The sequence below is a fragment of the Rhipicephalus sanguineus genome, chromosome 8 (genome assembly GCF_013339695.2).
Source record: "Rhipicephalus sanguineus isolate Rsan-2018 chromosome 8, BIME_Rsan_1.4, whole genome shotgun sequence".
Taxonomy (NCBI): domain Eukaryota; kingdom Metazoa; phylum Arthropoda; class Arachnida; order Ixodida; family Ixodidae; genus Rhipicephalus; species Rhipicephalus sanguineus.
Window position 1 is genome coordinate 71,532,393 of NC_051183.1, and position 15,342 is coordinate 71,547,734.

The 15,342-nt window shown below is 46.4% G+C and overlaps 1 long non-coding RNA gene across 1 annotated transcript; it reads left to right on the forward strand.

The window, feature by feature from the left end:
* The first annotated feature begins 499 nt into the window (after positions 1–499).
* Positions 500–14,571, forward strand: LOC119402809 (uncharacterized). Its single transcript, XR_005185940.2, has 4 exons — positions 500–596; positions 6,573–6,749; positions 12,470–12,664; positions 14,366–14,571. It is a non-coding gene; the product is annotated as an uncharacterized LOC119402809 (long non-coding RNA).
* Positions 14,572–15,342: the final 771 nt, after the last annotated feature.

Genomic DNA, 15,342 nt, shown 5'->3' on the forward strand with positions numbered 1-15,342 from the left:
GACCACATGGGAATCGCCTCCTCAACAATATGCACTTATAAGGGAGACCTGTTATTCGAAACTGTAATCCGAAGAAAATAATTCTCTTATCGTTTGTATTCCTCCGTGTAAAACCTTCATTGCGCTGTCGGAGCTGCTGCATTTAAATTATGGCTTTCTTTAGCGCATGTATGTTCTAAAGCTGAACCACTCTCTAAATTATTATGTTTTCGCTAGAATATCTTAGAAAAGGACGCAGGGCAGATGCGGTATATTGAGAAGCTTACACCCCATTGCGCAGAAATTACTTTGCACGATGTGCGTTTTTTTTACAGCTAGGACACGACAATGCATGCTGTAGCCTCTTAGACTCCATCTGTTTTGAAAGACACCTGAGCAATCGCAAAAAACGATGACGTGGACTACTGACGCACGCCCTCGTTTCGCACTGCATTCACACATTATCACGTTCGCGAAGTTTCGTCATACGGACTGAAGCCATCGCTGTGTGGTGCATGTAAGATTCCCAAGACATGACCAGTAGAGCTATGGTGTGCACAACATATTATTAAGAACCTGTTTGGTCGCTTACGTGCTTTTTCATCAGTACTCAGCAAGTAAGTAAAGATAGATATATAAGTATTTTTAGTTTGCAACGAAGGAACAGCAATGTCCGGAGCCGCACCTCACATCATTAGCACTGTTAAGAAATGTAAAAATCTGATATCAAAATTTAGAACCGAAGAATAATTACGTACAGTACATACGGCCAAGAATAGTCTATCTGTGCAAGTTGAATTCCACGCCTTTGGAGACGTCATAACAGCACTATGTGCAGTGGACTACCAAAACATGATGCGACAGCTCAGTGAGAACAACCAGAGTATTTACTTAAACATCTGTAGGTACATCAACCGTTTCACGAAAGCATCTTGGGTATCGCGTTGCGTAGCGGTGCACTAACAGTTGAAAGATTGTGGCGTAAGTTGTGAAACATGAAATTATTTAACTTTGTTAATACAGTATGTTCAAGACTACACCGTGCTACCGGCATCTTGTTCTTAACAAATTATATTTGACAATATGATGCTAATAATTGCGAAAAAACGAAACAATTAAGGAGCCGATGAAATTTACAAAAAGGTAAAACGCTGTCTTCAAGCACAATGTTATTTTAGAAGGCCAACAAATATATACTTCTTCATAAAACTTTCGATACCAAAATAACCGCACCATCTTCCCGCACCTCTTCCGTCATTAAGGAACCATACCATAAAAATTGAAAAAAAGTATACTAACTGATCTTAAAGGGACACTAAAGACGAATGCGAATTTATGCTCCACTTAAAGGCTAATGCTTCAGAACGTTTAAATCTACAATATTCTGAGCAATATTAATGAGAACTAACAGACAATAATGCCAAGGAAAGTATAGGGGATGTTATTTGTTTAACTTGGGATATAAATGTGAAAAAAGTAAAGTGGACGAAAAGTTGACTTGCCGCCGGCAGGGACCGAACCGGCGGCGGTCATCTCCTTGGCCACTTTATAGAGTATATATGTGCATTTAAACCTAGGAGTGTTAGTCAGCGCCGATTGCAACCATCGCAGCGAGTGGGGAACACTCTTTTTCTGCCTTTTGGCGTCACGTAGCACGTGATCTTCCTACGAGCTGGCAGCTGTCCGTTGGTTCTCAATAATATTGTGTCTAACAAAGAAAAACGAGCCCTTAATGGCAATCTTCTTTCCTTCATTCATAGCGAGGGTCTCGTTCTGGCCGACGTGATGCCTTCAGGCAGTATGCGAGGGATTATTGGTGAACTGCCAGATCTTAAAAAGATCACGTGCTACGTTACGCCAAAACGCAGAAAAAGAGTGTTCCACACTCGCCGCGATGGCTGATGATCGGAGCTAACACTCCTGGGGATGATACGCGTTTAGCGTCGAGTCCGTGGTGCGTTTATTAAATAAATAGCACCGGTTAAGCGACCAGCAGTCCAAAACAGAGCAAGCACGAGTGCCACCCAACCGTCCTCGTCTTCGTCCTTCATTGGCGCTCCTGTCTGCGCCCTATTCATTCTACAAATTACTCCCCCACAGAAGAGGAGCCATCCTGGCAACCTAAGGAACAGGTATGACTGGTGGGTCGTAGTGCGGCTTCAGTTGGTCGACGTGAACAATCTCGCGGCCACGGCGGCGCCCGTCTGCGGATGATTGAGCGGGCTCGACAAGTAGTTGACCGGAGATGCTTGACGTAGGACGCGGTATGGCCTTCATATTTGGCAGTAGCTTTGTGGAAAGGCCAGGAGCAGAGGAGGGAACGCGAAGCCACACCAATGTTCCAGGCGAATATGACTGGGGAGGCAGGTTTGCGGCATGGCGGTCCTTCTGGCGCGCTTGATCTTGTGCGTTTAAGGAACGTGCGAGCTGCCTGCATTCATCGGCATAGGTGGCGACTTCAGATAGAGTTCTGGACTCTGAAGCGTCCTGGCGCTAAAGAAGAATGGTGCCCATGAATGAAGAGAGAAAATCCTGTCGTAGACTCAGTGGCGCTATTGTAAGCGTACGTAACAAAGGGTAGTATGCGGTCCCAGTTGGTGTGGTCAGCGGAGACGTACATGGACAGCATGTCGCCTAGTGTGCGGTTAAAGCGCTCAGTCATTCCGTTGGTTTGTGGATGGTATGTGCTGGTTGTCCGATGCACAACGTTGCATTCACGGAGGAGGGCTTGTACGGCTTCAGAAAGAAATGTGCGTCCGCGGTTGCTGAGTAGCTCGGGAAGCGCGCCGTGCCGCAGAACAAGTTTGTGAAGTATGAATAAGCCGACTTCACGTGATGTGGCCTCTGGCAGCGCGGCAGTTTCAGCATAGCGTGTCAGATGATCGATAGCGGCGATCACCCAGCGGTTCCCGTCTGGTGTGTACGGTAGGGGGCCGTACAAATCAATTCCGATGCGATCAAAAGGCCGGGATGGACAAGGCAACGGCTGGAGCGGTCCAGTGACTATACGTGGGGAGCTCTTCCGGCGCTGACACTCGGAGCATGAACGCACGTATTGGCGGACGAAGCGGTACACTGGGTTTAAATGCACATATATACTCTATAAAGTGGACGGGGGGATGACCGCCGCCGTAGCTCAGTGGCAGAGCATCGGGCACGTTATTCGAAGGTCGCAGTTTCGGTCCCTGTCGGCGGCAAGTTATCTTTTCGTCCACTTTACTTTCTTCACATGTATATCCCAATTATTACAAATAACATCACATATACTTTCCTTGGCATTATTCTCTGTTAGTTCTCATTAATATTGGGTCTAACAATGAAAAACGAACCCTTAAAAGGAATCTTCTTTCCTTCAATATATTATGGACAGCATCGCTCTGGTAATCGCCCAATTAACTTAAATCTAGGACACCATACGCGCCACCAGTGGGTATTCTAGTATCAGCCCGATATGACGTGGTATGTTCAGTTCAAGGAGCAACGCCCAGCAAAGTATAAGAAAACAAGCATAACAGGAAGTATGCTTACTTGCGTTTCCGGTGAAGGCGCAAAGTTGTGAGACCAAGGAAAGCAGCGGCTTGACGCCCGCCAAAGTCAGATTTGGGGAGCGCTTGCGTCACGAGTCCTTCAGTGGCGGACGGTTTCAATTGCGCTAACGGTATGCGGACCACTAAAACAGGATTTTATCACGATAGCAATTACATGGACAGTCTCGATGGGGTTTTGCCATCGCCGTTGCCATTGCCATCGCCGTCATGTCTTTCCTGTATGAAGTCCTGATAAGATCCCACGGCTCATTGTATGTTCTACCGACGGTAAATTCGCGCGAGCGCGGGCGACCAACGCGGCCGAAGCAGAGATAAACGAGCCGGCCCATTTCCGTCGCTCGGAGGGATGCGATAACATCACCCGCTCGGGACGTCTGCCGTCGAAGCAGACAGGAGACGCCCCGCCCGTCTTCAACGACCATGAAAAAAGACGCGAGGTGGGGGGGGGGGTGGGGGCGGGAGGTTGTCGCGCGAGCAGCCACTTTGAACTTTGAATCTAAGGGCGCGGTCGTGGTCACTGGCGCGCGCGCTATTTCCAAAACCATCACAGCGGGCGGCTCGTATACAATTCTACGTGCTGCGCTCTCAACGCGAAGTCAATATGCGGAGAGCATCTCTCCTTGGAGCAACCGTATTCTCTTACACAAGCGTTTTGTAGTTACGCGAGATCGGATACAAAGCGGTTACCTGCCAGCCTCACTTCGTGTAACAATAGCAATTTGTTGCTATCGCATTCATTGCTTCATCCATTGCGGTATAACTGTGACTTTTCTTTCAAACTAAAGATTTCCATGGCACGCAAATAGCACTACGAGGTTCCTGGAATGGTATTTCAAAAGTGCGCGCCGACTTGATATTTGCCTTTAGTATGCCTTTATCTGAGAACAACCATCTGCCGCTAATGAAAAGCGTATTTCTTCATTGGACTGTGCTGCCAATGACTTTCTTAGCACACTCTCTCTCATGGCTTAGAAACGAGCGTGAACACAGTGGTAAGAAAATTCTCCAAAGGAGGCACCACATTCCTATTCTGACTGAAAAAAAACAAACTCAGAAGGTCCCTTAAGCTTTCGCCTAAGCCTACTCGAAAGCGAAAGCCATCACCGTCATGATCGGTGGTTGAGAGGTCACGTGAGCGTTTGTACCGTATGCCACGTTTTCAAGGGCAGCATGGTTGTTGATGTGGTGGCTAATGATAATGGTGATGAATTATGTATGAGCACTTCGTAAAGGGTGAGTAGCATTAAACCAAGTACTCATTGCACTATTCACAAGGTGTGACGACTGGTTTAGATTACACGCTTCTGTCATGCAATATTACATCTTCTAACTTGACTCCTTGCGCGCCATGACGACTATGTAGGGTCCTTTTCCAAAACGATTTCAAGCATTGGCGTTCGTCTGTGATTGAATACTTGACTGCCACGCAGAACACCCAGGTTCGTTTTCGGCTCGCACCTTTATTTTTATTAAGGTCACGTGAGGTTCTATACCGGACACAGCGTTTTCTAATGCCACCATCCGATGAGGCACTTGACACTTTTGCCTTAATAAACAGCATTGACGGTTTTCGCCAAAGGCAGCAGCTGACTTGTCATGTGTCGTAATCTGCGTTCGCGGAAATCGTAATGTTATACGAAAAATCAGTTTCCCACGCTGCACAGATTATTTGCAATTGCGTCGCTTTTATAAACGTAAGATTAGCAAGCAAAATAACATGTGAACACTTTTAAACAGCCATGAATTGAAGCAGAAGCCAATACGAATTTAGGAATCCTTATCTATGGAAGGTCGACAACTATCCGTACGAATTACGGAAAGCAGCATTGGGAGTGAACACTGAGCTAGTCGGTACGCATTCATCCTTTAGATCATCCAGCACTCATAACGACGAGGACAATGTTAAGGAATGAACGGGACCTCCGCTGAATTACGAAAACAGATTCATGCACATTTCCACGTTGCATAAACATTTGAATCCAAAGAATGAATTTGTATGGATTCATCTTTTACGTTTTCAAAAGCAACCGGTACGATCTTTCTTTTTTTTTTTTTGAAAACCGCCAGAGTGCTCCCTGTGCCTATCTTTTTTTTGTGTTCTGTTGAACTGCTAGCTTTTGTGTTTGCAATTAAGTCCTCAGATGCATCGCATTCCTTTTTCTGGAAACCAGTGTTTTCATTTTCAAGTTATGCCCAGGGAGGTCGTCAGCACGTATATTGACACTTTAGAGTTGAGAAATTTATGCCCACCCTATACTGCGTTTTATACATTAGGTGCAACACTGTGGAGACTAGCTAGACTGCTTGCAGTAGATGCGTTGGTACCAAGAAAGTGTGTTCTGTGTTTTTAACGCCCATAATGTGATTTTTCCTTTTGTTTTGCTGGCTGAGTGAGAAACGAAAATTATTTGTGCCGGAGAAATAAACAAACTGAGTTATAGAGCCGTTACTATGTTGCTCCAGGTCACTCAGTATCTCGTTGCTTTCGTTTTCTGGTTTTTTTACACTTGCAGCAGGACCGCGCGACGCCTGGCGTGCACGTTCGTGCTAGGCTCGCTCGAACAATGACTGAAAGCCGACCACGAGACGCGCGGAGTCGTAGAGTTTGCTGACCGGAATTCTTCCATAGCTTCCACGGCGTTTCACCTAACTTGCGAAACGGAGTATATTCATCCTGCTGTGCACGATCTAAAATTAGAGACAATTTTCCCTCGCCCCCCCCCCCATCTCCTCGTCGCTTCGTCAAACTTCCTAGTGCGGCAACTTTCATGTGCTTTTTGTTTCCTGTACACGAAGAGGAGAATGATGGTCTACCGATATAATAAATAATTATTCTATTCCGTTGCGAGCAGACGCGTTAGCATAGTTGGTCAACATTATAAGAATACACGAGATAACAGTAAATACAGTAACACGATATGCTAATAATCCAACTTCTGAATGCGGCAGTGGTATATATGCAGTTACAGCACAAGACAGCCGTATCTTTTATGCAGATCTGTCTTCCTGTGTCTGTAGCGTCTTCCTCAATACGTTCAATTGCAGGCCCCCCATCAAGCGCAAAATCTTGTCTGGAACCACCCACAGTTGAAGGATGCAGTCTTATTCTCATGAAGTGGAGCTTCAATACAGAGTCACGACAATGTCAACGAAACTACGTCTGCACAAACCACACGAATGCTTTTTTAGATCAAGCGTCCTGCATGGCAACGTGTGCTTCAGGTAATTACTTCTTCCAGCGTGCTTGACATGTGAGATACTCATATAGCCTTTTTTTTTACTTCATGGCACGCACGAAAAACGTATTCATATTTCTATTTAAGCACTGAGGTTGTTATGTAGAAAATTCCGCAGACCCCACGTGCAGTGGGAATGGATGAAATGCGAAGCGTGGGGAGGAAAGGTGACTGTGGCGTAATTTTTTGGATTGAGCGAGCCGTTACGGCATGACGCTAAAGATAGGCGTAAATGGTATACGCACTCACATATGTTGAAGAGACTCACATGTGCTATATAACCAGTTGCGTACAGTTGCGTAACAATGCCAACAGCAACATAGGTATTACCAACACCAGATGCAGTGTTGTCCGTTATGATATGGAACGCACGCACGTTTCACGAACCCGTGTACTTGTGTGAAAGGGGTTCTTGTCAGTTCTCACGTAGATGGTGGAGAGCGCAAAGTTTTCGTTATTGTTAGGTATGTGGGCAACGCCGACCTCACCGATTCCGCTGCTTTTCTGTGTGTGTGTTCAGTGTTTGGCGGCCAGTGAAGTAGGATGCGGCCTACGTTCAAGTTGTGCACCGCCGTGTTTTTATATGTGCCCATGCCGCCGCACCTGCAATGAAGCCGCTTGCTGTGGACGACAGAATCGAATTCCGTGTGTGACGTGCCGTTGTGGCCGTCGGAATCTATGGGTTCCGAGGCGGCGTAAGAAAGACGACCGAGCACGTTGGAGACCAGGAAGGGACTACCAGGCCCTTTTCTTTATTCTGCGAAGCTGCCCGAGCGCGCGCGAGCTCGGCGTCGATCTTCTTCGTTTTCTTCGCGCGAAAGCGCGAGACACAAACCGAGCGTCGTCTGCTATCTATCGCTCGTGACACCGTGATTGCAGTGGGCTCATGGCTTTAGGTTTCAGAAAGTGTTAACACGCCAATTTCTGTGAACACAGCGTAATTTTCGAGGTCGTGCACGTGCACGTGCACAGGACTGTACCTTGAGAGCGGTGAGCGTGAGTTGATTGTTGTCGTTGTGGCACCGAATGTAGGTGGTAGCCCGACCAAAACTATGTCTCAAGCCTGTTTGCTGCCCGGGTCATTTCGTACACAGACTGTGTCGATTGAGCCGGCGACATGTCGGATCCTGAAGTCACCTTTTGCGTTGGTGAGGTATAGGCCGTCGAGGCTGGTCGCTCTGGAAAGTGCTACGTAGACTAGAGCACTGCACGGGCCCGGGCCGGCCCGAAAGCCCGGGCCGGGCCGTCCGAAGCGTTTTTCGGCGGGCACGGGCTGGGCACGGGCGTGAAAGTGCGGGCCCGGGCCGGGCCCGGGCTTGAAGCCGCGGGCCTGGGCCGGGCCGGACTCGGTAAGTCGGGCCTTCGAGCACACGCGAACGTTACGCATTGCATGGTCTACGGTATACTGTGCCAAGCTGAAGTGACACGTGCAAAGAGCTGGCTCTTAGTAAAGCTTAGCAATAAAAATAGAAAAACAGTTGAAGTGCTATTTTTTTTCACCAGTATAGATATAGATTGGCACTGTATATTTTCACTAACGTTTCGTCTGCTGGACCAGACTTTGTCAAAGTAACAAGTACATCGTGGTGGGTTTCCTTATAAACACGCCAGATCATGTATATATATATATATATTAACAGCACTAACAATGGGCCATTCCCATGGGAGGAATAAAGATTTCGGTTTTTTATTCTAGGTTGACACATACGGTACATTTCATTTATATTCCTTCGTATTACGTGCCAAAACAACGATATGATTACGAGGCACGCTGTAGTAGCACCGGATTAATTTCGACCACCTTGAGCTCTCTAACGTGAACCTAAAGATAAATATACAGACGGGTGTTCCTGCATTTCGCCCCCATCAAATTGCGGCCGCCGTGGCCGCGGGAATCGCACCCGCGTCCTAGGACTTAACAGCGAAACAGATTAGCCGCTGAGCTACCACTGCAGGCAAAGCAACATTTCGATGCATGTTCGCAACGGATTTTCCGTTCGATCGCCCGCTACAAAGCGCATGGCATCATTAATAATCATCATCAACAACTAATATCCTCTAGCGGGCCCGGGTCGGGTCTGGTCATGAACAAGCGCGCCCTGGATTAGTTTAGTAATGAACACCCGGGCCCGGTCTCGGAACGACGGGCCCGGGCCGCGCTCGGGCTGGGTACGGTCAAGTACGCCCGGGCCCGGGCCGGGCCCGGGCTTGGAACCACGGGCCGGGGCCGGGCTCGGGCTGGGTTCGGTCATGTACGCCCGGGCCCGGGCCGGGCCCGCGCTTGGAACCACAGGTCCGGGCTGGGCTCGAGCTTTATAAAGCGGGCCCGGGCCGGGCCCGGGCCGTAAAATCCGGCCCGTGCAGTGCTCTAACGTAGACCAACTTCGGTGGATGGCGCTTATCGTATCCGAAGACTACCTGGGTGTATATGACCATTTGTAACTTATATATAGTCAAGGTGTTTGCTTGCGCGAGGGAGAACTGTGCCCTCTTACACGAGATTTTTTTCTGGCGTATGTCCTGGTTGTGGTGGCTCGCAGTCACACGGACACTCATTTAAACTTTATTGAGGGTGTGAGGTAGTAATGTCCTACGGCCTGGCTGGGAGGTCAGTGCCTACCGTGAGCGTTGGAAATTCAAGCCACAGTCGCAAGAGGTTGCCGTGTTCATTACGCTCGATGTGCCGCAAGGTGCCTATGTTTTTATTACCGAGGCCGTCGCTTACGGCGATGTTGGCCGTGATCATGTACGGCTTGCCGATGCTCAAGTAAATTGAGGCCGGCAGGCTAACCATGTTGCTTGCGTTCAAGTTGGCCACCTTGATCAGGACATCCCTGTGTACCTGCTCTGTTTTATAGCCAGTTATGTTATCGCATGCGGGATGACATAACACGCTGTCCGCAGCGTCGAGGCAACGTGCGTTATAGCGGTCGACGTTCACATTTCTGTAGTATAGCCGTGTGCCGTGAGGGCACTAGCGGGTGCTTCTTCGCGTGTCACCAAGCGGCTCTCAATCAGCCTGACGCCATCCTTGGTCAGCATGGGGCCATCACCCAGCCTCATATGAAATGAAGAGAACACTGCGTCATTCTGGAGGACCACGTGGACGAGATGGCAGTCGAGCGTCTTCCAGGAGCGTTCTGTCTTCAGCTCTCTCGCTTGTCTTGCGTTTCAATGTGTATGTTCGCCGTTAATGTGTTCATTGAGACTGTGAGTCACCTGTGGCACATACCCGCATAACATGAACTATGGTGTGCGGGTGTGTGCACACGTGACTGAGGGAAAAGATTTCAGGACGTACGAGACAGGCGTTTCGCGTTATACATATGACTAGAAAATCGTGTTCGTCATACACTGATCCCCTGCTGTGCCAATTTTGGATTATTACAAGTTATGGAGACGACCGGGAGAGCGCCCAGACGTAGGCGCATAGATAGATAGATAGATAGATAGATAGATAGATAGATAGATAGATAGATAGATAGATAGATAGATAGATAGATAGATAGATAGATAGATAGATAGATAGATAGATAGATAGATAGATAGATAGATAGATAGATAGATAGATAGATAGATAGATAGATAGATAGATAGATAGATAGATAGATAGATAGATAGAAACGGTCGAGGTACATGAGATTCGCTAAGACATGCTTCGCATTAAAAAAAATTCGGCAGATTCCACGCCTCGTGGGAATCGGTTTCATGTGAGGCAGTCAGCGAGTACTTCTATGCTGCATTTTTGTATTGAGCCAAGCGTTACGAGGTGGATCGACGTGTTTTCGTAAGTGTGGTAGTTGTGTGCACATCGTGGGTTTACCAGGCACGCCGACAACACTGGCGTTTAAAGGGTAACTTATGGCGTGACGCAACGGCAGCACTCACGTTAGAGCGCATACGCCAGTATTATCGAAACGAAGTGCACTTTATGGTGCAGTGATGTGAATGTCATACGTAACGTTCATTAATGTATTCCTCCGGGGTCGAGCAACGCTTCGATATAGCTTGCTGAATCATAGGAATACAAAGGTAATGCTTATTACACTGCTATAAAAGCGGAGCCAACACTGGAACGACAGACGTTAACTTCATATGACGCCGGTATCGTAGGAGTGCATATATAGTGTTTATTCTTGTTCTTGTAAAATTACCTAGCCAGCACCACAACCACAATTGACGTTACACCGACGTTACGCCTGCATAGGCTGCATTTTCCAAACCAGTTTATAGACCTGGCTTGGCTCTATGGTAGAATACCCGATTGCCACATAGAATGCTTGGGTTCGATTCTTGCTGGTATTCGAACATTTATTCTTTCCATTCGTCGGGTCAACGCTACCCATGTCGGTTTTTCTTGACGCTGTCTCGTATAAATTACGAATGCCTGTTCTCGCCGTTCCTGGGTAGATATGAACTGTCAACCACCTGTGGCGGATACCCGTAGGCCACGGCCCGTGGTAAACGGGTATGTGCCACACGTGTCTGGAGGTAAGGGTTTGAGGACGTAGGCGACAGGAATTTCGCGTTGTTCATGTCATGGCCCGACAGTCATATTCGTCAAATCCTCTTACCTTCCCACGCCAATTTTGGTCCACACCAAGTTAAGGAGTCGATGATGAGAGTACGCAGACGAAGGCGGCTCGATAGATAAATAGATACGTAGACAGAAACGCTCAAATGGCTAAGGTTCGCTAAGAAATGCTACGCATTTCAAATATGATTCACAAGATAAATGATCCAGATTTTGTTATATTTCCGTGCGGAGAAAAGCCAACCTAAAGAATGCATGCTTAAATTTTCTGCATGCATAAATGCAAACATTTATGTTATTAGCGAGCGTTGTGCCGGCTTGTTCAACATGGCATTCAAAACACATATAATATATATATTATGTACTTCAAGAATCCTGCTGTCGAATGTACATAGTACATAATGTATGCGTGCGCTGTGCAGCGATTCCAGTACGTATAGCAGCTCTGAACCAAACGAGGCTCGAAAACATCTAAATCCTAGCGGAGTTAAAAGGCACCGTGGGTCGAGCGCCATTTTCTCTGCATCGACGAAGCTCACGAATTCTCACGAAATACGATGTATCACTTAGGCGAAGTATAAATCCATAAAAGAAACGTAGCAAAACTACATTTTTATACACACCAGTACTATTTGTTTTGGCAATTCTTGAATGTTGCATCCGCCGCTTCGCTTACGTTATCTCTGTAGGATGCCAACATATTGAAAGCAGATAACCAGTAATAAGAACAACTGTGGAAATCCAAGATTTTTGCGTAGTACGTGATGTGAAATAATGATTCCTCAATCCTTCACTCAATATAGTCCTTCACTCAGTCCTTCACTCAATATAGATAGAATTGTATTTCGTAATCGACCAAACAGTGACGAACAGGGCCAAGCCGAACTTTCCATTGAGAATGTTTGTCTCTTATGCGTTTGTGGTCTACTCGGAGTTAATCTATACAACTGATATTTGTCAGTGAATATTTGCCGGCATGCCGGAGTGCTTCACGTGTTTTCAATAGGCTATAGTCTCCCACGTATGAATGCTCATTAGACGCAATGACGTCGCCATGCCTGATTGTATACTGGCCGTGCTGCGAAGATCTTGAGAGTGTTGCGTGACATTTCTCGACATGCAATGTATTCAGCGAATAAAAAACAACTTAAACTTTCATTTCCTGCACGCAGTTCCAGGTCCACAACCTCCAGAGGTTACCAAGGACTGCACCTACTGGATTCGTCGATTCTATGAGTGCAAACGAAAGTGGGTGACACTATACCGGGACGCTTGGAGAATAGCGAGGAGAGTCTTTATATACACCGGATGCGGGACTTCGCCAAATAAGTACTTCGCTTACTATGTGCACGAAGGACGGTGTGAAGGTAAGAACAGCTGAAGCCTAATTGTTCTGGTATTACGAGTACGCAAACATGCGAAGCTTTGCGCAGGAGTTAACAACCGTATCATTTGCTCTTCGAAATATCAAGGTGAAATTGAGTTGTGCACACTAAGCAATTTTAATGTATTGTACTTAGTTTTTCGCTTTCAAATTCAAAGATTAGGTCATTACAGGGCGTGCAAATAAAATAAAGAGTTTCGTAGAAAAGTTCATTGCACAAATCGGTAATTTGAGTACCTCTCATGGCGACAAGATATCGTATGACATTTCAATACTTCGCATACCGTACTTGCCTATTAGGAAGGTACATGAGGCTGCGCGGCGGAGGCTTATGAATAGCTGTCGCTTTTACGGCTTCATTGATACTATGGTTAAAGTTCAAAACCACTCATACTGGTGCCCGCAGAACATATCAATACACACGATGAGGATCGCTGCGCGTATGCGCGTTGTGTATGGAATTATTCAAGCATAATGTGTATATACGAAGTGAGTTCTATTGTTTTGAATAACCTACTATGTTTTGACAATGATTCATGAAGAACGCCCTGTAGTTGAGGCCTTCGGAATATCGATCACCTATTTCGGACTTTTTAAGACATTCGCAAAATGCTATAAATGCGGGGAAGTTAAACATTAGCACCAGAAAACCAGAGGTGATTACGACGCAAGTTATTTGGTTCTTTAACATTATAAATTTGTCATTTTTCCTTCTCGATATGGCGAAATGTGTCTGGTCGCACCTGATGTGCTTTTCTGTTAAGTAATATGAAGAAGACTGCAAAAACTCTCCATCAAGAAATGGCATGACTGCTTATGGCATCACTGCTTATTGAAATTACTGGTTTCTTCAGCGTGCTTATCTCTAAGGGAAAAGACTCAAGGGAAATAAGTGTTTGCTACCCGCGGATCAATCTGTGCTTTCTACTAGCAGCTGCCACACCGAGAAGATCAATTTGCACATATTAAAGGTTTGACGTTGTAGTATAGCGTCCGAATAAAGACAGCGCACCGGGTTAAAGATATATAAATTGAAATACATGAACCCCGTTGTATTCCGTATCATGCATTTCGTGCGCTGTTTTCACTGAATCAATGAGCCCGTCATTACGAATGTGTACGCTTCTGCCGTATACTACCATCTAACCGTTTGCGCGCCCCTTTGGTAAGCTTGTACTAAATTTGGGTTCTCATTGCGAGCTGCTGAGATAATTTCCAGAGACCGTAGAACGCGATCGATGAAGCGGATCAATTAGAGACGCATATCAAACACATATATCGTGATATTCAGATTTCACTCCGCGAGCTTGGTCCAAATAAAATAACCTCGTCTTCTCCGCGCTCACCGGCTCACGTCAGCCGGGGAGAGAAAGCAAACCTTTCAGATCAGGTAATGTTATATGTTTCGAAACAAGGCAGCCTTCAGCACAACATCAACATTTCACGGCGCTGTTGAAAGAAAAGTTACATGTTTGCGTTAGTGGCTACATAACTCTGACGCCGGTCAAGAGCACTACAGTTACGTGTTGTAGGTTCCTGTATTTGCCTTGTTTCATTTGTGTTCTTGAGAAGTGCATCGTAGTTATAGTTCTCAGTTGGTTTCCTTGATTTAATGCTTGAGTGCTATTATGCTTTAAACTACTTGTGATGTGTAATGCCCCTCTTTGCTTTTGTCTCTGCACAGAACTTCTTTTTCGTGGTGAACTGAAGAAATGAATAAGCTGCAAGGTCAGCCCAAGTACACCAGCTCTCCTTGAATTTTCAATATTTAAATGACTGGCCGTTGCTGCGCACTTGTAAAAGTAGTCGAAGTTATTTCTTCTCAATTCAACAAAAATAAACCATAGGGTCACTGTCAGAATAAAGCAATTGAAGCTATCATACGGAATAAATAGGCATATACGTAACTCAAATTTATTTTATCTATTACAATACTTCCAGCGCGCTTATATCATTATTTCCATTTGACTAGCGCTTCACTTACAAAACCTCTTACACGTGTTACCACCCGGCTGCAGATCACGCCGCAATATCCGGGAACCTTCGCGACTGTTTTAGCCAGTTCTTATAAGATCGCGCGCGACGTCATCAGTTGCGCTCATTAAGGAACTACCACAACCACTAGAGATAACGCTGGAATTCTCGGTCAATCATATATAAAAGCCGACTAGTATCACGACGTTTAGATTAACGATGACCAACCGCTGTGCTCACCGGTACCCGTGTTCATATAGTACTGCTCGTACTTTGCTTTTTTACTTTTTCCTCAGGGGACAACTTCGTCCAATAAAGTGATTCGTTTTAACACGAAGGTATTTTATGCCGGGGTCCACCAAGTACATCCGTTACGGATATGACGTTGATAAAGTGGACGCCAACGGGTGAGAAAGAAAAAACCAAGAAAATGATCAGCCGCTGGGAATCGAACCCAGGACGTTGCGGCAGCGACGGTTAGCGCCCGATGCTAAACCAACTAAGCTGCCTTGGCAGAGGTTGAACACTTCACGAACGCGCCTTTTATCTTTCACACATTCTCGCACGGTGCTCTCTGTTGGCGGTGTAGGTAGGCGGGGCGGTGCCGCCGTCTGTGAGAGGTGAAAAGAAGTAATGCACGATCGACACGTACTAGCGCTTACTCCGAGATTGCGCGCGATCTCGGAG